The 24,660-nt window shown below is 46.9% G+C and overlaps 1 long non-coding RNA gene across 1 annotated transcript; it reads left to right on the top strand.

Annotated features, from left to right (window-relative positions):
* Nucleotides 1–10,287: 10,287 nt before the first annotated feature.
* On the top strand, nt 10,288–16,598 carry LOC135411091 (uncharacterized). Its single transcript, XR_010428982.1, has 3 exons — nt 10,288–10,974; nt 11,523–11,692; nt 12,716–16,598. It is a non-coding gene; the product is annotated as an uncharacterized LOC135411091 (long non-coding RNA).
* The last annotated feature ends 8,062 nt before the right edge of the window (nt 16,599–24,660 follow it).

Consider the following 24,660-nt stretch of genomic DNA (forward strand, 5'->3'; position numbering starts at 1 on the left):
AACAGAATGCAGCTTGGCAAAAATAGTCTTTGCATAGAGGCTTTGTTGCTGGCAGTGGTTAAAACCCTAACAGAGCAGTATTTCTCCAAATGACTTAAGGTAAACTCAAATGTAGAGAGTCCTTGTGCAATGTGAGAGTTCCCCTTTTGAAACAGTGCTTTGGAGAGAAAAAGTCATTGGTCTGGGCTAGGGCAAAAATTAAACAAGATAAACAAGGGTGGACTGCTGTCATCTTCTCCTTTATCTCTAACCTTAACCTTACATTGCAAATTTGAGGTTAACGCAATGCAGTGGGTCTGCAATTACTGAAACCAGCTATGATGAAGGTTTGAAAGTTCCTCTAGGTAACAGCAATATTTCTTATGCTTTTAAAGTTCAGATGCGAGTATTTTTTAATATTACTAAATATTACTAAGGATGTTTTGAAATTAAATAATTATTTTTCCTGATAAAGCATTTCATAAATGATTTACTAATTCTGTATCCTTGTTTCCAATCCAAGTAATTCACAGGACATAGGAATAACCTTCATTTTCAAAAACCTGTCCTATTTTTGCTAACACTGTGGGTTTTTTAATATCAGCTAGAAAGAAAGGAAGTTTCAGTTAAGAAAAAGTTGAATTAACTACACAATTTTGGTAGCAGGTCACTCGCCACTAACAAGTACTTAAGCACTGTTTAGAGCTCTGAATAGCTGTAGAACATGTGAGAATAGGGACCACAGCAATAAATTAGGGTGGAAAAATGTTTGCTTGAACTTGACAAAGAAGAAGCTGTTTCAGTAATACTTAAGAAAATGTATCTGTTCCTAAGTTGCATTATAGCATCCTGCAAAACTAACTCTTCTAGATACTGGTCATGTAATTATAACTTTATTCCAGAAAACCAAATTAGGTCCTATCCTATGCATTGATTTATCCAGCCAGTGAAAGTATGGTAGGAGGACAGTGGAGAGTGTGATAGATGCAATTCTGGACTGTACCTCACTAAGCTACACCTTGGAGTGCATGCATTTCTGCTTTTAAATAATGTGAGAGTGTGTTTGGGGTTTTGCACAAATCCAATCATCCTACTTTTTTAACAACTTTGTTCTGACAGGAACTTTGTTCTGACAGGTTCTTTTTGAAGGAGGATGTTTTAACCAAATTGGCTTCAGAGTGCCTTGCCATGACAATGCCTCCAGGGGCCACATGCTGGCTGGCTGAGCCAGTGACAAGATCTGAAAATGTGGAAGAATATGCTGAGGATGAGGCTAGAATAATTCTCAACACCTTTAACGTTTGTTAAGAAAAGTTGGGTTCTTGGTTTGGAGTTTGGTTTTTTGTTTGTTTGTTTGGGGTTTTTGTTTTTGTTTTTGTTTTTTTACTTTCTGCAAATGTGACTAACCCCAAACAGAGTTGCTCATATTTAGAGGAAGAAAAGATTAAGATTCACTGAGGTGGTTTTTGGCAGATCTAAGATGTTTACTAAGTAAATTGAATAGGATGGTAGTGGTTGTTTCAGGACCCCTCAGAGTGTGTTTTCCATCTCCTAGCATCTGTGATAAGTAGACTATGAATAAAAGAGCCTGCCCTGGTACAGTACTGGGGACTCTGGTGAAAAAGTGCTCTCTGTTCATAGCACATGCAGGGCCCTGACCTCTGCCATGCTTTTCATCCATCAAATGTTGCTAGATAGTGTTTAAAGAAATACAAAAGTACTCTCTGAGACTAGAAAATGTGACTGCTTTCTTTGTAGAACCTGTGGTTCTTTGAATGGTCTCGTTTGTCTCCATATGGACTTCAATTTCCCCAAAAAGCTAAAATTTCAGTTTAAGGATGACCTCAAAAATAAGGATGGGGAGCGGCTTGTACAAATCTTGAGAGGCATCCAGCAGGAGTGCAGCCGTGCTAGGGAAAGAAGTCATCCTCCCTTTGACTTCACCCCAAGCAGACCCAACCTGAGGAATGGAAAACCAGCAGTCCTCCTGCGAGAGGCCTGGATTGCTGCTGGCTAATCCTGTCTGTGCTGCACTGATTTTAGGGCCACAGCATACAGGAGAAGCAAGGGCATTCCTGCCATGAGCTGGGACATGTGCAGGCCAGCTAACTTTTGCTCCAAGCAGCTCCTGTCACAAAGCACCCATCCAACAACAAATGCACACACAGTGCTGTCCCTCAATGTTTAGAACTTCCACTCTCTGTATAGGAAGGACCTCTAAATCCAGCTATGAGAGGCGTAGGTGTAAAGGGAGCAATGGGTTGGTAGAAACGGCACCATCTCTGATACAGGGCTACCACTCCAGTCGTTCTGGGATTAACACTGCTACTGAGTTTAGAACTGATGAATGAATTTTGAAACATAATTTATGCAGAAATAACTGCTTAAACCTGGTTACTACTTCTTTCATTGTGCAGGTGGCTTTTCTAGGTTGTCCATTTTTCCACAATGACTTCTAAGCACTGCTTGGGCAGGGGTTGTCCCCTCCCAGCGGAGCACTGAGCATGTGGGTAGGGATCCTCCAGGCAGGGCTGCTGGATGCTTCCTTATCTGGTAATGGGGAAAAACACCCACCACTAGAGAGTTTGCAGTGCTTCACTAAATAACTAATAGATACTGAAGTGTCCAGGACTTTGGAATCACATGGACTCTGACTTTTCATGCAATGCTCTATAGTGTTTACAGAATCACAGAATCACAGAATATTCTGAGTTGGGAGGGACCACGAGGATTATTGAGTCCAACTCTTAAGTGAAGGACAAGGTTAAAACTACACCTACTCTTAAACAAATCTATACCATAACATGGAGGGAGAAAGACAGACAGAATTAGTACTACTTCCTTCTTTAACAGGAGTCAAGCTGAGATAGAGACAGTTTATAAATGTTTTCGGTTTAGCTTTTTTTCCTTTTGCGCTTTGTGTGACTTCTTGTTAGAAGGCTGAAAACAGACTTCTGTTAACTTTTGATTATTAAAAAACCAAAAAGCAGTCTTGGAAAGAAATTGGGGTCTGAGAACCCAGCAGGGTAATGGGAAACTTAATAAATATCCTGTTGTTATAACATCTGTCATTTTAGCATTAACAAGCTCATGACTTTAGCTGTTGTGTGATCACAGCTCCACTCTGCAGATTAAGGGAAAGGCTGTTAGACCTTTAAAGTAAAAGCTTTCTGCCCAGCAGGATGCTTTAACCTCTTGTATCCTGAAGCTATTTAGCTAAAGAAGCCTGAAAGTGATATAGAGACAGACTCCTGTGCAGGTCAATTAGGAGGGATACAGAAGCAGTTGGACTCAAGGATTTTCCTCATTTTGTTCTCTTTGATGTCCAGAAGAACCAGAAAAAAAACCCAACCAAAACTGAAAGAATGTGTGTGTGGGGGGGTTATTAATTTTTTTTTTTATTTGGTCACACATTGGTTTTCTTAAAGGTTGTAGAGAAGAGATTTAAGATACTATCTTATTAAATGAATAAACATCACTGGAGCAAGACTACAGTAGATGTCCATTGCTTGTAAGGGAGTAAATGTACATCAACTGCAAACACAGTGCGGCATTTTGGTTCATTTTTAACAGGCCTGTGTAAGGACCAGAGCAACTGTACAAATACTGAACTCCATATAGCCACCTGTTTCTGTGATTTCTTTAGCCTGTTGACTCATATTTTTCTTTTCTGGAAGCTAAAGAAAATGCCTGCCATGCTGAAAATGCTCCTGGTTTGGTTTTAATCTCAGACGAAGTTCATCCAAAAAAGTTCCACAGTGATAATATTTCTGACTTCTTTATTTTTTCCTTTTATGTGTCAGGTGGTTAAATGAGAGCCCTCCACAATCTGTATTCAGTCAGTGTGACAAAAATACAGTCAGCATCGCCTCCTCTGGTACATGGCTTCTCACACGGGGAGAAGCAGAGGGGCTTAAAGAGAGAAGTCTTGGTGCTCAGGAGGAGTCCATAGCATGTCAGGTGCAACCAAGACCCATGGTTTTAGAAGAGACTATATCCATCTTGTCCCAGAGCGTTCAGTTTTCCCAGGGTATTCCCTCGTTGTCCTCCCTCAGGGCAAGGAAGCACCACATCCAGCTCACAGCAGCCTCCAGGACACCTGCCAGCCTGCTGAAGTATAGGGGGATCACATTGTCTCACAGGATGGAGGGACAAACCACCACGTTCACGTGCTGCTTAGATGCTTCTAAAAGACCCAGAGGAATCAGCCGCACTCTCAAGTGCTTCCAAGCCCCTGTGTACTTTAGAGGCCTACGTCCCAACCGATTTTTCATAGAGTTTAGGCTCCTTAACTTGTATTTGGCACATTAAGACTCCTTAAAGAAAGTTTGTTCGCTTTATACAGGACTGAGATCGTCTTGGAAATGCTGCAAGTCTGTTTGGGGAAAAAAACCTGCTCATACAGCAGAGATGCTATTTTGTGTGGCATGACTGGAAAGCCCAGATGTGATCTGGGGCACTGGGGCACCCAAAGCCCTTACTCATCTCGTTAATAAGCAGATGTTTACCTTTGTGCGCTTTCAAATTCTACTCCTTTTAGTGATGTATAGGCATGAGCAGGAATCTGCATCTTCCCCCCAAATTTTGATAATACCAGCACAAACATTTCAGTAGCTGGTGATGATTTCACTGCAGAGAAAGACTCAGGGGATGATGGCTTTTTTTTTTTTTAATGTTTTAACTTCCCAAAATAGTTACAAAAAAAACCCTCTGACTACAAACCACTTTCCATTTTAAAATGCTTTTGTAAGTGAAATTATAAGTTCAAATTCTCTCAATGTTTCGAGTAGAACAAACCATTTGGACCCCAGTAGCTTTTGCTAATGGCTTTCAGAGATGCTAATATGTAGAAAGTCTGTTATTTGCACAGTGCTAATTAGAACCCATTGAAGAATAAGAGAAATTAATCCCAACAATGCAGTTCAACTGTAGCACTAAGATCTTGCAATTAAACTGTGCTGTTGGATTATGCATATTAGCACATGAATTACTCTTTAAATGATAAATGTTGAACCAAATAATTAAAGCTTCTGGGAAGGGATAATCAGTAAGGTCAGGCTGACAAAAGACAATACTTTTCTTTTGCAAAAACAAATAGAAGTATGGCTCGATGAAAACAAAACAAATTGTTCCCTGCAATTGCCAGGTTAAGACGCACTTCTTTTTGAAATAACAGTGGCACCTTATGCTATTCTTTTGCCTCTGAAACCAGGCAAAAACTAGAATAATCAAAGCATTGAGGAACGCCTACCGGATTTCCAGAGGCGGCCTAGGAAAACCTATGGAGGCACTAATTTACGTCTTTCTCACTCCAACAAAGAGGGTGCTGGGAAGTTCAGAGGCTGGCTGCGTGGCGGGGAGCACGGCTGCGCAGGGATGTTGCTCTCCGTTTGATGCCAGCCCGGGCGAGCACAGCCTTGCCGTTAACATTTCAGTCTCTCGCTCCGCTGTGCCCGGGCTTGTGGGAGCCAGCTGCCTCCAGAGGGGCTGCACCACTGCAATCCTCGTGCTCCACTGCAATCCCCGTGCTTGGCCTCAGTTCTTGGGGATGGCCGCAGTCACCTTGCACAGCTGCAATCCTCGTGCGCGGCTGCACTGGGATGGCCCTGGACAGGTGCCAGGGGGCAGATTACAGAGGCTTGGCCGCCCGTGCAGGGGGACAGCCCCGCACTTATCTCACGAAGCAGCCCGGCACCACCCTGCCTCTCCCCTGGCCCTGGGCAACCCAGGGATCTCTGTACTTGGGCTGGAGCAGGCTCTGGCCAGCAGCAGTGTGACAGCTTGCCAGCCTCCATATACAGTGGCAATTTCCTGAGCTTTCCACCACTGCTCACTCACCCAGGAGGTTTTAGCCAGCCCCCTGCCCCATGCCAATGAAAGACTTGGCCATTGCCCACAGGATCAGCCCCACTTTCTCCTGCTGGTGGGTCCCTGTCTGGTGCTTCCCCACAACTGCCCTAGAAGGCATCAATCCTGCCAGTGCCACTCTTCCTGAGTGCAGACCACAGAGGAAACCAGGACAAGGGGTTTTGTGGCAAATGGGGCGACAGCGAGGCTTTCTGCAGGGCCACCATCCAGCCCCCACGATGACAGTGATTGCCCCTATGCTGTTAAAATGCAATTTGCTGAAATGAAACCTCTCTGGCCACATGCACCCAACTGCAGCGTCCAAGAAGTGCTGGAATCGCCGCCACCACAAGAAGGTGGCAGCCACCATTAGCAGGAAAATTCATCTTTTACAAGAGCTGCAATGAGCTTTTAACTAGGTTTTAGGGGTGGGAAACAGCTTTCCTGTTGGGTAAACCTTAAGAAGGAAATAACTGGCTCCAAACATCCAGGGGCGGTGGGAAGTTGAGAGTGGAGTTGGCTCTGAACTCCGCAGCTTGAGCTCCTCAGTACAATGCATCCAACTCCCGCGCGTGGACAAGCCGGTGGCAAAGCTGCAGGGAGCTGCCCTTATTTGTTTGTTCCTACGGCAGAGGCAGAGACAAGGGCCCTGTTTTATGTTCCTCTGCAGGAAGGTGATAAAGTGCCTGGGAGCTGCTGGAAACCATTCACCAATACATTCAAAGGGAAAGGCTGTTTCACACGCCTTGGAAGCTTGTGGCAGCTGAGGGATGCTGGAAGGCAGTGAAGGCGGAAGCAGCGCATCACACACCAGTATGGCAGGAAGCACCAGAGCAATTTTTCTCGTTGGTTCATTGCTTGGGGTTTTTTTTCCCCCTCAATGATTTTTACTCTGCCTGTGGCTAGGCAATCAATATCTCTTTGCCAACAATAAATATTCCAGGCTTTTAAATGGTGATGTATTCCAAGGTGAAACAAATTAAGAACGTGATCGCTGCCCTCTTGTACTCAAACTAATTCTGTTGGTCCAAATGGAAAGTCAGAGAGAGATTCCTGAACCAGGCTCTCCAGTGACAGCAGATCTGAATGGGGGGAAACCATAAGGTCTGGCTTCGGCTGTCAACTCTGTCGCTGATCTCTCTTCTTTCACTGAGATGAGCAGAATTCAGGGGAGCTGTGTGAGTACTCTGCAGGCTGAATCCATCAGGGAGATGCATGCAGCTGAGTATCAGCCTGCCTGGAGCACCACAGTGCCCTTGTTTCCCTTGGCAGAAGGCTGCAGAGCTGGACTGGTGTGCCAAGCACAGCCCAGGCTGGACAGCACCAGCACAAATACCTGTTCCTGAGGTGCCACACTGGCAGGGACTTGAGCTTTGACCTCTTGGTGCAGTGGCCAGCCAGGGAGCATTTCCCAATCACCTGCTACTAAAAGTAATCCTTCCCTTCCAATACCCATCCAAAGAGCTGGAGCCCTGAGAAGTCAGTCATGGCTGTGACAGCAACTGATCCTGGCCCGATATGTCCAAGGAAGAGCAGATTGGCTTAATCAAATGCCAAGGAAGTGATCTGATTTGCTTCTGAAGTGGAGTTGGATGATTTGGTGCAAATAAATTGTTACAGGATACATTATTCTCTTTGTTTGCTGAGATGGTGGAAGGATTGTGTAGCGACTGCTGCTGTGTTCCTCCTGCAGTGTCACTGCTGCTTGAACCCTGCAGCAGAGAAACTTTATAGGACAGTTCAGGAAACATTTGACTCCATTTCCCAACTCCTACTACAACAGCTTTGAAGGATTAAGATGACTATGGAAGATGAAGGGCAAAGGCACTGGGCATTTTTTCTAGGAACCAATACTGTATAGCAAAACAGCCAGCCCATGGCAGGTGGACACCTCACGTCAGCGACTGTCAGCCCCACTTGTTCAACCCCCAGAGCTGTCACCTCCAGGTCCCATGCTCCTGTTTAGGTGGATGAGGATCCATGTGGATGGACTTCTCCCTTTCCCCTTTTTAATTTGGGGAGGGGGGTGCTGCTGATTTAAGAGTAGCAATAGTGCACTACTTGTGCATTAATCCTCATCAACTTGTATGTGCATACAGGCAAAGCATGATGAGCCTTATTTACCATCAAAAAAATTAAATCCTCCCAGTTTCAGGTCACCCTGCCCTGGTTTTGTAACAAATCTTTTCAAATCAACAGCTATTTCTTTTCAATAAGCTAATAATAACCCTTGCAAAGCCTATGAATCAGCAAAAGGCTCTCCACAGCTGTAACTGTCAGCATAACAGGAGCTAATATTGTGGAGGGGTGAGTGCTGAGGAAGTTTGAGCCCTGGCCCATGGTAAGTCTTAGGCAGCACTTGCTGAGCCGGACCCATCACAGGGCTTTGTGTCTGTCCTAGCCCACCTCCACCATGCTTGCAGTTGTCATTTGTGAGAGGAGTGAGCAGTGTAAGACCAGACTGCACGAATAACTACCAAAGTCTTTAATCATTCTTTCTGTCTAAGGAGAAACCTCTGGATGCCAGATAAATGCTTTGTGTCTTCCACTATAACATAAACCAGCTCTGAAAAATCTGCATTGGCATCTGGCAGGAATATCTGGACCGTCACAGATTGGTCTGCTGCTTCTCATCACAGAACTCAGCAGGAATTTTGTCACTTGCTTCTCTGGACCAACTCTGCTCCTTGGCTGGCAACACCTTCTAAGGAGAAGTGGGGTCTGCTGTGAAGGGTATTTGCAGTGGGAGTCGCTGTGGAGGGGGCCTGCTGAGAGAGCTTTTGGCCTGAATCCCCTCGTAGCCCTGAGGCACGATGTTCATTTTTTTCCCTCTTGGGTTTTGCCCAAGGCAGTTATGCAGGTTTGCTGCTGGACAGCAGGCATTGCAGCATCCAGGGCCCCAGGGCTGGGGATGAACCAGAGAGATAAGCTATCTGTGAGCAGAAATGTGCCTCTAGCCCTGCACACCTTGGAGGCAAAGGGAGAATTTCTGAAAAGGAGGACACACCAAGGGAGGGGCTGGGCAGCACATGCCTTTTTTCTCACCCCTTTTCCATCGGCACCAACTGCTGGGTCCTTTCGGAGTCAGGCTACAGAATGAAGACCCATCAGACCCAGTGTGGCAGTCCCTAGGTGACAAAATTATAGAGATTTATGAACTGATGAATGTGGGATACTTCTGACACCCTGCCTAGGGCCTAAACCCTGAGACCTTCTAATGACCAGGGCACTTGTAGCTTTGCTCTTGTAGGTCCTGTATCTGAGTACCCTGATACTCCTCCACATGCTGTGAGATTTGAAATGCGTACTCCACAAGCCAGTGTGCTGTTCAAGAAACCATGGTTAGGACGATTTTTCCATCCTCCAGCACAATTTGGAGCATAACTCTTGTGGGCTGCAGTGAAACTTCCAGGCAGGTGAGGTGGCTGAGCCAGCAGAGGTGTTGCAAGGTGTTTTTGAGTGCCACTGCTGCAGCAAACCCAGTGAGCAGCCAGTGACTCAGGTCTCTGCTGTATTCCCTAATGAAAGCCTGAAGGATCTGGTGTCTTTGTGTTAAACACCGCAGCTCAGGTCTCCACTGTTAGGATCTTCCCAAGGTTTTGTGTATCTTGGTGTGTTTAGATAACCAAACAATTTTTTGAGTGCTCAGATGAGAAAAAAACACTGGTAGCAGACTCCTAGGAGGCAGCACCATGGGCTGAGTTAAAACTCCAGGCTGTTTTGTGTTACACTTGTTGCAAAGGGAAAACCCAAGACCACTCCATTGTCACCATACCCTGTGCCCTAGTTCAGAATGAACCTGCCATGGATGAAAAATAAGAGCTGGAATGGCTTAACAAACAGATCTGTAGCTGAGCAGAGTCTGCTTCCACCATGCCCTGCGGAGTTTCTGTGAGCCCAGCAGCTCCCAGGATGCGTTAATAAGCGAGTTGCAGCATTCCTGCTAATTTAGCGTACTGACACTCAGCACATCCCTGAGAGGCTGTAAGGAATGAGCTGCATCCTTTTGCTTCCTACACTGCTGGTTTGGTGGTACCTTTTATGTCAGGTCTGAGATGGAAAGAAGCACCTGAGCACCTGGAATTTAAGACCATGACCCCACTATGAGTGTTACACTGTGACCGCAGTCTTGACAGCTCCCTCTTTCGCCCAGGTGCTTTTAGGTCAGATGTGCTGCTCTGCCCGCAGCTGGTTCAGCTGCCTCAAGGTCTAACTCGCTGCACTGTCTGCTGCTTTTGTTTGCACAAGTTTTCAAAAGTGTCACAGTGGCCAAACCTGATGGATTGCCTGCCTGCCTTGACAATCAGTTAAAGCGTTTGTTTGGGCATATCAATTCCTACTTGTGTCCTAATATTTTAATTGCTGAGTTCAGGCTGAAAACTGATTTGGGGACCTCTCTTCGGTATTCCCTGTTCCTGAAGTGAAACCACTTTGTCCATACATTTTTCACTTTCTTATATAAAGGAAAATAGGATTTCATGTTTGAGGATGTGAAGTGCTATCGTGATATCCAGCAGGTTGGTTTAATGTGGAGCCACTTTCTGTTGATGGGCAAGAATACACTGCTGTTTGTTATTCTTAGGTTTTGACAATATTCTCTTACCGTGAGGAATGATCACTGCCAAGAAGAGATGAAGACATGGCTTAGCTACAAAGAGGAAGTACAAAAGGCTGACAATCCAGGAAACGTACACTGCAAAAAAATCACACAGGGGAGGGATTCTCCTGAGCTGTGTGACTGCTGGGTGCCCAAAGGCAGGCTAGTGATTTCCTTAAAAGGCACCCACATAGATTTTGTTTCCCTGCAGTGCATGCACATGACCCCATGGTATTTCTGGCAAGTCCCCATCACGTGCCTGCCAGCAGCTGCCTGTGTGAAACATGACGAGCCTGAAGTTTTCCTGAGGCACAAGCCTACAGATATTGAGGTGATGGTCAGGAGCATCATTCCAGAAGCCCATCTTAATCAGGGCTAGACTCAGAGCTGGCATTTCTCTCCTCTCCCAAAATCACCAGATGAATTTGCAGGTGCGGTCAGACCAGCTGGCATTGCCTGGCACAAGGCAGAGGGCGGGAAGGAAAAAGGACCCGGTGCTGCCGGGTAACGGCACAGCAGGTATCTCGTCTCCTCCCACTGCTGCCAGAGAGGTGGGTAATTACCATATCCATTTTAGAAATTAAGAAACTAAAGCATGCATAGGCGGAAGGCTAGAGTTTTAAGACTATGTGGGTGTCTGAGATGCAAATGGTTTGGGAAACACCACGTTGTGCCTGATTTGCATTTGTAGGCAGCTTGTACTAATCTGACCCAGAGGGCTGTGTGTCAGCGTGCAGGGAACATGAGCAGTGGCACAGGGTGAGCTCCCCACACTCCCTCGCTGGGCATTCCTCGATCCTTGTGGTGCCTGGGCTAGTCATCCTCTGCCTTTGGACCTGCTCCAGGAACAAGTGCTCCAGGTTTGGACCTGCTCCAGTGCCCTGAATGACAGCAATGATGGGATGGGATGGGATGGGATGGGATGGGATGGGATGGGATGGGATGGGATGGGATGGGATGGGATGGGATTTCCCTCTTCACCTTGCATGAGCAGCCCACAGTGGCAGCCTTGCAGATTCTCCCAGCTTCTCCTCCATGCTAGCTTTTCTCATTCAAATAAAAATCTATTTCAAAACTCAACAAATTTATTTTGCTTCAGGATAGGAAACCTGCTGATTTTGCCTGCTTGAATATTGCCCCTATGCAGGCTGGATGCTGCATATCACCTGCCAGGTGCTGTTGATGCTCCTGGGCAGAAGGCAGAGCCGATGCCTGCTGCTTGCCTCTCCCAGTCCCTGCAGGACTTTGGACGCTCCTTTTTATGATGATGTGAGTGTTGAAAACCATCACCTGAGCTGAACTGCAAAAGAGTGAGGGAGTTTACCTCCGTGAAAAAACAGATATAATTATCTGTAACAGACTCAGCAACTATGTATGCAATCATTTCTTCCTCAAGACCTTGGTACACTTGAGAAAAAAAACTTCCTGGTTTCTGTGCAATGGAGAGTGTTGTGATGTTTTATCATTAATGAACCACCCTGTTGCTAACATTTATTTTCCAGTTTTCAGTACACCTGTGGCATTATTTTCTCTAGAAAAACAGCTAAAGTCCAGCTCAGATTTTTGGGGGGGCTTTGAGAGACAATTTTGCTAAAGGTCAAGAGTACTTTTTTATCTGCAGCCAAAGGCTTTTCCCTTCTTTCTCAGTCAAATTGGTGGGTTTCCTAACTTTGCCATGGTTCTGAAGTCCACCTGCAGGTGTCTACTCGACTGTTTCTGTCGGAGCATGGTCCTGCCATTTTCCAACAAGGCATCTAGATAGACAGCAGTACTCTTTTGATGTGTTTTTTCACTTTTTTTTTTCCATATGAGCAAAGAAACAAAGATCTTCACTCCCAGTGCTGGGACTTAGATTTATCTTCATGTGTCAGGAAATGTAAGGTTGCAAAATGTTGGATGTTTTTTCAAAAGTCTTTAGCATAACAGTGATAAAAATATTCTAATTGGCTTCCTTGTGTTGTGTGACCTTACTACAAAATTTGAATGAGAGTATCCTTTCACCTATGGCCACTTGCGTCAGACCACTTCTCAAGGTCCAAAATGCAAGCCCTTTTTCTACAAGTAATACTAAGGTGCTTTAAAACCAAACCAACCCAAACCAGAAAGCAACCCTGAAAAAAATAATTCCATTTTCCTTTTTGGGAAAAAAAGGTATTAAAACAAATGTGTGAGCAATGTGATGGAAAAGCACAGCCTTTGTGTGGGTTAGGCTTCTGCAGCTGAAATGCCAAATTCTGTATCAGAATCATCATGCCAATCCTCTCAATCAAAAATATTTGGTTATTTCCACAGATAACGGATGACATGTTTTTATACCCCTCTACCCCTGCAACTGGAAGGGGACTAACAGTAGTAGGAGCCCAGGAGGAGGCAGGACTGCCAGGGTAGCAGTGCCATGGGTGTATGAGAAGTACCATGCAGAAGAATCTAGAGCAGCCAGCACTGCTGCCAGTGCCAGATTGCACAAGTCATAATGTGGGAGCCTCACATCAGCACAGGGGCTGAAACAAAAGGACACCCTGTGAAACTGGAAGTTGTCAGAGGCTGATGTTCAACTGGGCAGTGGGATCAATAGAGGAGATCTTGAGAAATGTGTGCTGCAATCTCTAATATTTCATCCCTTATCGGGTTTGAGCCAGCGTGTTTTGTGGCACAGTTAATGCCGTGAGGCAATGTGCTTTCAGTGATAGTGTGTTTTAGTCCGGTGACCTCGTTTTTGTTAAATGTCTTGTCTTGGATCTTTTGCTATTGCTAATGTGTGTTGCTACAATACCAAGAAGATGCCAATTAGAAAACCAGTGCAGTCATTTCACACGGCTTTCCCCAGCTCTTTTCCTAGGATTCTCCAACCTTTAAAAACAAATACAAATAAGCTTAAATACTTCATCCCTGGGGCAGTGGATCTTTTCAAGATTACCTGTCCTGCAGGAGCCAGTGTCTGCGCTACATGAGTTCAGTGTCACTTTGGGAGGGTCCAGAAGAGCTGGCATTCACCTCTTCATTCACTGTGCTGGCATACAGAGGTGGTTGGGCAGGATGAACTGTGCCCTGGGGACAAATCAGTGACCCTTGGCTCAAAGTGGCCTTCACATCTGTCAGGTCCCCTGCTATAGGTAAGAGGCCATGGTAGGGCTGGAGGTGGCACAGTTGCCTGGAATGGAAGCCCTGGCCACAGAGAAGGGTTCCCCAGGTGCACATCTCTTTCTGGGTATCATGAAATGAGTTTTTGGCACTGGCCCCTTGCTGTCTTAATGCATAGAGCTTCTGTACTGAGAATAGGGACTATATTCACTGCTGCTCTTTCTCTCACCACTTCCCTCAGCAGTCCCTCCTGTCTTTGGAAAGTTTTTTTACCCCCCTGATATTTAGCTATATTTCCCCCTTGCATTTCACATCCATCACTGTTTTTTGCTTCACTCTTTTTTTCACTTTGTCTTGTTCGGAGCCTTTCTGCATGGACAGAGGGGCAGAGCTTGCATCTTCCCTCTTCCTTGCCTAGGGCATGGTTTACATCTTACTTTTCTTTCAGTTTCTGAGTGAATTTACTGCCAAGCAATAGTGGGTGAAAACTCACAGCCCAAGAGCAGTTATGTATAGCTCAGTATCAAACTGTCGTAAATTTACTTGCTTTCAGAGTTTTCATTAAGAAGGTGATGATAGAGCAGTGAACACACTCATTGTGGGAGCTCAGGGTCAGAAGTTGTTGCAACCCCCTTCTCAGGAGGAAAGATAAGCATAAGCTGAAACACCCAAGCTGCAATCAGTGGCAGAACACCACTCCAGGAAGCATCACACCTCATCAGAGGGTGTTGGCTTTCTAAGGCACCTCAAGTGCTCTGCCAGTGTAATTAGTAGTGATCTGAATCAGACATCACTATCTACACGTCTGTCTACAATGGTGACGTTTCCTCATACATCTGCAGTCAACAGCAATTTTGAGGTGGATACACTCCCTAGCCCACAATAATCACCTGCCTTGTGCTCGTTGTCACTCTGCACAGGAGTGTTTGTCCCAGATAGATCCTTTTGTTGTCCCCACATTGCTCCTAGATCCCAGGCTTGCTGGGGGAAGTGACACAAAAGTGAAGGATAAAGCTGGAGGGAAAGGTGTTTTGTTTAGCTGCAACGAGTCAGGCGTTGCCTCTACCAAAGAAAAGAACAGGTTTTGATCCTGCTGTTTTTATTTGTTTTAAAGGAAAAAGTGGGCAGTTTATTGGGTGCAACACACTCACTTCACTCTCAGCTCCCGTGACTAGGTAAACACTTCCCAGTCAAACCCTTACATCTCCCATAAAAAAAAAAAAAGCTGGAAAATTGGGAATATAGTGTTGTTCTGTCATCAAAAAACACTAATAACATGCAGCATGAACTCTGCCTTTTCTCTGACTATCCTGTAAAGTGCTGTGGCTTAGACATAGCAACAGTCGGTCAGGTCCAGACACTGCCTCTCGCTCCGAGCGGCCAGGCTGAGGTCATGTCTCAGTTCATTTTATTTTATTAATTTGTTTTTTAATTATTTGCTTTCACAAAAGGCTTGTAACGCGTGATGGAAGGAGGGGGAAAATTCACCACTGGAGCTTTGTCGCTCCTTGTGTGCTGCCTGCAGGAGCCGTTCAGAAGCCAGGAAGGGGCCACAAGGGTGCAGGAGCCCCTCGCCTCTGCAGTGTCAGACAGGGACAGTCCGCAGGCCTCCTGAGGCCCATGGGAGCATGTAGGTGGGAAAGGTAGAGCAGGGAGATGTGGGGAGGAGATGCTGGCAGGAGACAGAGAGGAGGGTTGGGAGCCTTCCTTTCCCAGAAGGGAGCTGTGGAGATGCAGGCACTGTGGAGCCAGCAGTTGGGGCAGGACAAGGGGTGTGGGTGATAGAGAGGGAGACGCAGACCGGTGATACCTGTTTGTGCTACTTCACCTGTGACTGCCCGTGCAACTCTTCAGACTTACCTTTGTGCTTCATTTTTTTAATCAACCTCCAAGATCTCAATGTAAACTTGCTTGTCTTACCCTGGCTACGTCCAGTCCTCCTGTCTATACCCTCTGTGCCAGCCATGCTCTGTCTCCTTCCCCAGAAAGCTCACTTCCCTCTGCAAGGCTCTTATGGTTGTTCACAGTAGAAGTGACCACTGGCTTCATCCAGGCTGCCTTTCCCCATCTCACTTGTGTTGGATGAAGTGTGGGCACCTGCACACAGCAGTGTGATTTAGTTCAGCCTCTGATATTGTCACACTTTCAGGATGATGTTTGTCCACATTGCAGGAGGTGGATCAACATGTGCAAGGTATCCTGCAGAGCTTCCCAAGCTTTGGACAGTTGAATGGTTTAGTAGAATGCGGAATATGACAATCCTGTCCTTGGGTGGGATGAGATTCCATTCTCTGTGACTTGTTCTCAATATGGACTGTAGTTACCTGCAGTGGTGGTAGATCGGATTTCTTCAAGTACCTCCTGTCTTGCGTTTCAGTTGCTTTGGCAACTCATCATGACGATACACCACTATGGATGGGCCATGCAGACAGCATCCCAAGGAATTTCTCAGATGTAGTCTCTCTTGGGACAGGGGATGCGGATGTCTGGGCACTGGGAAAAGGCAGTTAGGAGGAAGATGGTGATGTCCTTTGTGTGAGTCATGAAGGCTTCCAGCTCTGTTCAAACCCCCAGGAACCACGCCAGAGGTGACAGACTTGGGCTCCTGGCCACCAGCTGGAACCTGGCCTCACCTTTTCACACCATGGAACATCATTCGCAGGCGAGACCACAATGGGTGACCGGCTGATGGTCACCTGCAGACCTATGGGCACCTGGCCCCATATGGAGATAGTGCCAACAGAGAGCTGAGACACCAACTTTCTGTGCAGAAGGAACTGACCTGCTACAGTGTCCTGAGCTGTAGCTTTCTCCAACAAAATCACAGGAAATCACTTTTCTCTACCAAACATGACACCGGGAGATGCGATGTTGGTAGGCATGCTGCCCAGCTCCCAGCTCCCAGAGTTCCTGGCCACCAGGATGACTGCCATGATGGTGATAATCCACCTTGCCTCATGAGAGTGGCTCAGATTACAGCCAGAGAAAAGACATTATTGGCTGCTCCGCTGGTCTCCAAGCCCAAAACTTGTTACCTGCTAGGTACTCCTATGTGACTCATGACCACAAAAATAATAAAAAAACTAATGGGTAAGCTGGCCCACAAGGTGTTGCTTGCTGTTTATTGTCCAGGGCTGCTGAAGGATTTCTACTGTACAATTACAGCCCAGCCTTAGCAGCTCTGCCAGTCCGTACAGTGCTGGTGAGTGGTATATGTACTTATTGCTTCTATGAATGTGACTCCAGAAGATAATTACATGCACAGGAAGAAGACAGGATAGAAACCTGATTGAGAGGATAAGGAGAACCTGCCTTGTGCCACTGTTGGATTGCATGCAAGAGCCCAGTACTGTCTATAGAGAGAAGAGTTGAGATACCATCAGCTACTCCTGTTATTACACCCCAGAATTCATCAAGGGCAGAAGACAAAGAGCCAGTTAATTATTTATGACATATGCCTAAAAGGAGATGGCAGGAGCACGCAAAGGGCTATTTCATTGTTTTTCAGCCTAGTGAGGCTGCTTGGTTCATATTAACCAACTCTTCTTCTTTTAAATCTAATTTTGAAATTTGCCAACAAACTCTTCCCCTCTGGCATTGGTCAGGCCAGCAGTAAACTCAGATTTCTGCTCTCCTTGCTTAATTGATACCTCCGATCCTAGGGTTTATTTTGCCTGCCTGCTCCAGCTTGTCTCAGGACTTAATTGCAAGGTCTCTGGGGGAGGGCTTGTTCTGTGTAACAGGCTAGTGTTCTTCGAATGACACAGCTTTTTCCCTTCGGAAGAAGCTGATTCATTGACGTGGAAACATTTTGCACAATGGTCTTCACTTTAGTTAAATTTCCAGTTAAAGGAATTATCAAAGCAACTCATTTTGATATGGGCAATTTCTCTTGTCTCATGTTGCAGTGTGGCGCACCAGACCTACCTGGCAAGCTGGGGTCTGTGCTTCCCTGGAGGATGTGAGGGATTGTGCCCAAGCATGGGCACAGCCGCTGTGGCCACGGTGGTGGCACAATCCTGTGTTGCATCTGAGAGTGCGTGAAACCCCTCTACCTTCAGCAAGGCTGGGAGCTGATGGGTACAGTGCTGAGCTCCAGGCCAGTCTCCTGCACTTCTCAGAGGTCCACCTCAACCATGGCCTTCTCCTGGGACCTGTCATGTGGTCCTCAGGTGCCCTTTTCATCACGTGAGCAGTGTCCGTAGGCCAGTGTAACATGTGCCTGCATGTTTTCCTCTGCTCAGGAATGGCTCTTGCTTTGCCTTGAAGCATTTTGCAGTAAGATTGAAGCACCTCCATCCTAGTGAAGGAGTGTCTGTCTTACTGTGGATTCATTTCTTCATGAATTAATCGTTCTGCTCTTGACTGTACCCCCTTTTTTAGGCCTATTCCTCAAGAGCATTTTCATTTTTTGTAACAGGAAGTTTTTAATGAGCACATTGTTGTTGGGATTCACAGAGTAGGCTTTGTGCTGCTTCTGAAGAAAGTACATTTGGTAGAGATTATTTTTCTGGAATGGTTTAATGGAGAGGAAACTGAATGTGTCCCTACAGTGGTTTCCTTTCAGGATGAAGCTGCCAGAAGGGCTGGAGCCAAAGCCAGCCTTGACCTCAGCATCTGTGAATGCTTCAGGAGGTGGCTGAACTGGTAAGCAAGGCTAACCTCTTCACGAGGAGAGACAGTGGCTTGCAAATGATGCTCCCCAGTCCTCATTCCAAAGAGGTCAGCTCTGCTGTTCTCCCTGAGCACCCAGGAAGGGTGTTGGTATGTCAGCATTAGTTTTCTCCTTGTGCAGCATACTTTGTTTGTTGTTTTTTTAAGCAGTTCCAGCTGCAGCCTCTTGGATGGGCAAGGTGAGCAATGTGCTGTGGAACTGAACATGATGTCAGACAGAGAGGCTGGAGTGGCAAACAACACTATGAATTCAGCAGTAATCATCAAAGACTGTTAGTTTTCAGAAAGGAGCCAGCTCATTCCTACTTATATGTAGCTACAGAGAAAACAGCTAGGGGAGTAAAAGTGAATTTTGAGTATGACAGAAACCACAGCACAGAGCTGGGCCAGGGATTCTTCCCTCCCAAGTGAGCTTGAGCAGAGATTATTGGAAACTGAACATTGCTGCATGAGTAATGGCTTTTGCTCTTGCTCCTTGTGCATGTTGGACACATCAGTTGGGAGTCCAAGCAAAAGGAACCAGAGACAGAAGAGTAAGAGATACGACGTTCTCCTTATCCGTGGTGACATCCTGTTTGTATGAGTCCTGAAAAGATGGCTAAAACCTCCTGCACACGTAATGAGTGGTTAATTTGACAAAATCAGAACAGGAGCCTTTATGTTTAAGGAACCCAAAAGCAAAAAACATGTCACCTCCTATTTCAGGAAGTTATGGGTTGAGCAGCTGAACTTATATGAACTTTATCTCAGCGGTGGATTTTGGCAGGAAAATGTATTATTTAAAATTTGGTGAGTTAACAGTAGTTTGCTTCAAAAGGATATATCCTGCCCTTAATTAATATCCTTAGATTCAGGACTTTTATTTTGCTTTGGTGAACAAGTGTTGTGAAATGCTTTTGTGAATCAAATCTAATCAAGTTGGTATTCCCCAGCTGGAGCCTGGAAATCTGCCCACAGTTCAGGGCAGGGGAGAATTGTGTGATAGGCAAGGAGTGATGACAACCTGCCAGAGGAGAGCTGAAAAAGGTGGAGCAGTGAACTGTCTCCAGCACACAAGGATATGTCCGTGCTTTTCTTCTCTTCTCTGAAATGTTTGAACTCCAGGACACACTGGGTGTGTGAGTTTACTCCAGTGAGCCTGAGGCAGTTTCATTTATGCAACTGTTTGCTCAGCAGATGAGAGGCCCAGCTCTCTCTGATCTCAGTGATATTCAGAGAGCAGACTCTTTTGTAGCACTCTCCAGCATCCAGATGGGCATCTACCTGATGCCAGGTGTGGATGTGTTTTACATTTTTCCAAGCCGTGTTTTTGAGGGGGCTGTATCTGAGGCCCCTGTAGAGACTTCAGAAGAAGAAACTGTTAGTATTCAAGGGACAGGGTGAGGAGAAAGAAGGGACATGTCCCTGAGTTTTCATTCTGGACATATGAGGATGACTCACTCCCGTGACTGGGGTCTTGGGCACAGGGATACACAGCCCTGTGAGCCTCAGCACTTTGACAGGCATTGCTGTTATGGTCACAGTAGCATCTGAAAGAAGGACTGTTCTTCAGGGTTTCATTGCATTCCCAGGCCTTCCCTGAGTGCTACAGCACCTGAGCTGGCAGTGACAATTCTGGTTCTCTCTCCACAGCTTAAGACAAAGCTAAAGACTTGCCCAGGTCACTTTGGGGAAAACCTGGGACATGGTCTCTGCGGAAGTTTGTGTCTGTAGTGCAGCTCCACAGCAGCATCATGTGCCGGCAGTGTCTGCAAGCACTTGTGTGCTCATCAGAGAGTTTGGCAGGCATGGCCTATCACTCCCACAGGGCAGGCTGGCCACACAGAGGGAGCTGCAGCTGTAAACTGGCATTTCAGGATGTGCTGATGTATCTATCCTGTACTGATCTGCACAGCTGGAGCAACCACCTTGACTTGACATATGCTAATTTGAGAGGCAGAGAGGAGTCTTCTTGTCCTCCCATGTCTCCTCGTGGGAGTCTGTGGTGCTGGCAGTACAGCGCCATCCAGCACCAGCACTTATCACATGCTTATTAATGGAAAGATTAGGAGAAACGTACCCAGCACGTCAGTCGCATCGGGCATCGCAGGGCTGACAGCCTTCACAAAACGCTGTGGGTCGCCACGTGAAACGAGAAGACTGCATCAGCTCACCATTTTCTTTGCAGCAGACAAACAAATAGGTGTGTCCTATGGGCAAGCACTGTGCCCACATGCTGTGTTGAGCGCAGGGGTCTCAGGTCTTTTGGGGAAGACAGGGAGGCAGAGCCCTGCAGCACGTGAGCCTGGAGGAGTACCACTGTCCTTCAGTATCGAATCCAAAGATCCTGACGTGACCCAGAGCAGAATGTAGGACAGCCTTGCATCAGGCCCAAAGTACACACCTGCCTTTTAAAAACAATCAGCAAGTTTGATTACAGCGCAGCGTGGCAGCCTGAGCAGGGAGACAAACAACGTGACTGGTACTTATCATCGGGACTGTAATTATGCCTGCAGGTCCCATGCTGCCTGGGACCCAGCACAGTAAGTGTTGTACAAGACATGATAAAAGATCATCCCTGGCCTGAAGAAATTAGAATCTCATTTAAAGCATCCCAGGAGGGCATGCCAAATGGGGATGGTGTAAGGGACTGAGGTTGGGAAAAAGCAGCGTGAGTTTGATTACAGATAAGGCTGCTGCTTCCTGCAGGCTCTGGCAGAGCCGGGAGGGTTTGCTGGCACCTCTGCTGCACCACGCCGGGCTGCCGGTGGGAATGGGCAGGCGGGGTGCGGAGGCAAGACACGACGGCGCTACAGGCTTTGAGTTAAGGAGGAGGGAGGTGGGCTGCAGCGAGATATATATATATATATATACGTGTATGTGCGTGTGTGTATATATATATTCAGAAGGGGAGGGAGGAGAAAGCTCCTTCTCCTAAGGCTGATGGAGGATGAGGGCGCACAGAGTCCCCTGCCAACAGCGAGGCCACCGCCCCCGGCGGAGCAGGCACTATCCCCGCTGTGTGCCCCGCTCGCCCCCGGGGCCGGTGCCGGTGCCCGCCGCGCGGTGTCACTGCCGGCCCGGCCGCCGCACCGAGCCGGGCTGCGGGCGGGGGTGCGGGCTGGCAGCCCGGGCGAGCCGGCTGAGACCCTTCTCTCCCCCGCCCCGAGCCCCCCACGAAATCCCGCGGGTGCTCCGGGAGAGCTCCCGGGAAGGGGCAACCCGGGGGCCGAGCACGGCCGAGCCTCTCCCCGCGCCACCCGCCGGGCTGGAGGAGTCGGAGGGATTAGCGGAGCCGGGAGTAGCCCCTGACCCGGCCGGGAGCTGACAGGAGGAGCAGGCACCTACACCGTTCCCAGCCCGAGGAGAGCAGCTAGGAGTGACTAACCCGAGGCTGGGTGCCAATGATTGCTCTTTGATTTATTAGCAGCGTTATTGATTTTCTCCTCTGTCTGGGCGCTGGCTTTGGAGCAGCTCCCAGCTGGCTGCTCTCCACATGATGCCGCCTCACCAGCCCGCTGCACCTTTCCAGAGCGGGAGGCGCTGGAAAGCTCGGGCCTCGCTTTTCTCTCGGTGTAGACACATCTGGCATTTCTCGGATTGCCCACTGGTAATTATTTACACCGGACATCGCAACTTTCTGGTTAGAGATGGGGCTTCTGCACTACCAGAAAAGACTTAAGGGCAGTCAGTGCTATTTTTAGCACATGCTGAATCCTCTTTTTTAGGTAGGGAGAGGTTGATTTCTGCAGCCCCCAGGCTGAACTCACTTTACCCTACATTTACTTTCAAGAAGTGCTCTGCAGGCTGTAGATTTGGCGAGCTCTGTTCAGGAATCTAGCCATAGGGAGAAGGGAGGTCTCTCTATCCCTGGCAAACTCTGTGAGCATGGTATTAACCCACTCACCGAGGACAGCCAACTTTTCTGTTCTTGCCAGAAGCCTATTCAGCAAGGTTGCTGCAGATGAGTCTTCCTAACAAGCAGATATATCTGAGCCAGTAACCTTGCTCTCACAAAGCTCAAAAGGCAGCATATAACCATGTTACATTTTCAAGCAATCTTAACTTAATTATCCTTTGAGCAGATTTTAATAGCTTTCTCTGCTTCCTCTGGCTTCAGAATTTGCTTTGATAATTACAGAGCCTAAAATTTCATGTTTCTTTATGATGCCTGAAATTTACTACGGAAATCCATTTTCTCCTCCAGTTTGAGGAAGTTACCAGATCTAATATGAGATGACAGGCAAGAATTTCATACAGCAGTGTATACACTGAACGACAGTGTCTCTGCAGGCTCCCATCCTCTGATACAACTCAGGGTAGTTTTGGAAAGAAAAGCCCCTTATTTCCTAGGCATACTTAATCTCCAGCATCCCTGTACTGTTTGTATTTCTGTGCACAATTATTTTGGCATATATGTTCAAAGCACTTGCAAGCAGTAACCCCCAGTGTGACTGGGGGTGGTGGGCAGTAAACCTGCAACTGATATTTGTGTTGGGTGTTGGTGTGGCCAACAACAGTCCATCAAGCAGGGCAGGGAGCAAAACAGTTGAGCAGCAAACCTCCTTCCTTCCTTAAGCTTCCAAGGGGTTTACTCTGTTCACTGTCTTTTGCCTTTTAGGGGTGTTCCTCAGTTTAAAGGGCTCCCCTCCAGATACAGGTATATCTCAGTGCAAGTGATATGAGCTGCAACTGCTCTCATTGCTTCTGTGCAAGGTATCGTAGTTTTTTGTTCTCCTCAAGTGCCTTCAAAGAATTACAGAATTCTGTGAGAGTTTTGCTTTTGGATCAAAAAAAAAAAATCAATTCTGGCACTCATCTTTCTAGAAAGAAGCCTCACAACATAACTGGAGCACATCCAAGAGGCTCAAAATCAGAAGAGAAATTAAAATATCCTGAACTTGATTTTATGTTAAAGCTGGCAATTTTGAAAGCACGTTTTCTGTGCAGGGGTGGGAAATCAGTGGACTTAGATACACTCCTTGATTTTGGTGTTGGAAATAACTGTCTCAGTGCAGGTGGAAGTATTTGCTTCCACCATGTGTCTAATACAGAACTGGCCTGTGCATAAAACTATGGAGTAAATGGTGACAGCTGAGACTTGGCAAGACTGTTCTCATCTGGATTAGTTTTAGAGACATCTGGGCCCAGAGATGCAAGCTGGCACTGTCCTGGTTGTGCATTATACTGCCGAACCATCTCACGCAAAGTTCCCTTCCCGAAGGCAGATATTAACAAGCACCAATTGTTACGGTGCTTGTCAGTGCCTTTCTTCACTCCCTCCTCTTCACCAGCTGTCAGTTTGTTAGATGATTTCTGAATGTGGCAGGTGGATGCAATTTCCTTTTGCAGCAACTCACACCAGATTCTACTGACCACACTTTTGGAAGGAGCAAAATCAGGTGCTGGTGGATATGGTTCTGTGGGGTGGTAATGGTTTTGGGGGTGTTGAGGATCTATCTCCCAGAGAACAGCTTATCAGTGCTTGAGGCCAGTGACAGACCCCCAGCACTCAGGAGACTTTGTGTGGCCTCTGGCAAGGTGATGTCTCTGTCACCAACCAGCTTGGGCTGGAGAGGGGCTGCCCCAAGCGTAGGACTGTCTGACCCCATGGAGAAGGCTGAGCTGGGCAGGAAGAAACTTTCTGGAGACAAGCACCTGGCAGGGGTCCTCCTGCCTGGAGAGAGGCTGTGAACAGTTCATGAATGGCAGGTTTGCGTAACAAGAACAAATGATGTAGCATCTGGACACAACATAGGCTGCAGTCATTTTAGCTGCCTTAGTGCATATAGTCCTGCTTGCTTGAGGTATTTAGGAGATGAACAAATTTTTGCACTCCCACAGACAAATTAAATGATGCTGTGTACAACAAATATTGTATAACAAGTTTATTAAAGGGTGGAGAAGGCTTGGGCTGCTATGAACAAAGATGTGGGCAGAGATGTGGATTGATTTGAATGCATCTACATGATGTTTTTATGTATAGGGGTATTTTAAACTACCTTTACAATTGGCAAAGTTACCTTAAGTTGCAAAAAGAAATCAGACTGGACACAAGGAAAAACTTTTTCCCTGTGAGGACAGTTGAACCCTGGAGCAGGTTACCCAGAGAAGGCTTGTAGTCTGTGTCCTCAGAAGCTTTCAATACTTAGCTGTATAAAGCCCTGAGCAACCAGGTCTGGCCTCATCGCTGACCCTGTTGTGAGCAGGAGGTTGGGCTGAGATCCTCTGAGGTCCCTTCAAGGCCTTAATTATTCCTGACCCTGTCTCCATTCCTGGGAGGATTGGGCTTTGCCATGCAACCATGGCTTAAGCGGTGTCTGTGTGCACACCCACGCAGGCACACTCTCACCCCTTCCCTCCCTCCCTGAGCAGCTGGTATGTTGCCGGTGGGTGATGTCATTCCATTTGCTTACTTAAGAGAGGCATCATTAGTGAGTAAGTAATTTATGTAATGCTGCTGCTGGTGCAGATTAAGGTAGAGCCGTGTTAGGCAGGCCCAG

This window comes from Pseudopipra pipra, chromosome 3 (assembly GCF_036250125.1).
Source record: "Pseudopipra pipra isolate bDixPip1 chromosome 3, bDixPip1.hap1, whole genome shotgun sequence".
NCBI lineage: Eukaryota > Metazoa > Chordata > Aves > Passeriformes > Pipridae > Pseudopipra > Pseudopipra pipra.